We start from the raw sequence: 1,021 nt of genomic DNA, 5'->3' as shown, positions 1-1,021 counted from the left end.
GAACATACATGAAGACAGTGTGTCGGAGGTCTTCTCTCAAGTTGGGACCAGAATAGTTATTATGGAAACAGTCCTCTGGAGGCTCCTTGGGGTTGGGTTTCGGGCCAGATGCGGAGTTGGAAAGTCTGAAATGCACATACGCCATTAGGCAATAGGATCAGTTCTAATGTATTTGTCAGTAGGGATTTCTGCTTCCATGCTCCCTTGGTTAGATGTTCTCGTTGTGGGCTTCCTGGGAGGGAATAGCATATGCTTGTTCATACTTACTTCAGAAACCAAAACCAAACCCACTGCCACCGAGTTGGGTCCAACTCACAGCGACCCCCACTGGGTCTCCAAGGCTGTAAATCCTTATGGAAGCAGACTGCCTCCTCTTTCTTCCACAGAGCAGCCAGTGGCTTCCAACCACCAACCTTTGGTTAGCAGCCACTATACCACCAGAGCTCCTACACACAGACTGAAAAGCAAAGGTGTCACCTGGAGGACTAGGGTGCGCCTGACCCAAGCCAGGGTATTTTCAACTGCATCATATGCATGTGAAAGCTGGACGATGAATAAGGAAGATCAAAGAAGAATTGGTGCCTTTGAATTACAGTGTGGGCAAAGAATATTGAATGTACCTGGACTGCCGGAAGAGTCAACAAATGTCTTTCAAGAAGTGCAGCCAGAATGCTCCTTAGGAGCAAGGATGGTGGGACGTTGTCTCACTGATTTGCACATGTTACCAGGAGGGAGCACTCCTGGAGAAGGGCATCATGCTTGGTAAAGTAGAGGGTCGGCGAAAAGAGGAAGACCCTCAGTGAGATGGATGACATGGTGGCTGCCACATGGGCTCACACAGCAGTGACTGTGAGGACGGCGCAGGACTGGGCAGGGTTTTGTTCCGTCGTGCACAGGGTCACTGTGCGTCAGAGCCGGCTCCATGGCACCTAACAACAACACACATGTAAATAGGTCCTTCTCAGTGCGACCCTGCCCCCACAGATGAATCTCTCCCACACAGCTGTGAGTAAGCCCAGGC

This window comes from Orycteropus afer, unplaced genomic scaffold, assembly GCF_000298275.1.
Source record: "Orycteropus afer afer isolate SDZICR_OR568_19922 unplaced genomic scaffold, OryAfe1.0 scaffold00638, whole genome shotgun sequence".
NCBI classification, from domain to species: Eukaryota; Metazoa; Chordata; class Mammalia; order Tubulidentata; family Orycteropodidae; genus Orycteropus; species Orycteropus afer.
Note: the sequence above shows the minus strand (reverse complement) of the source record.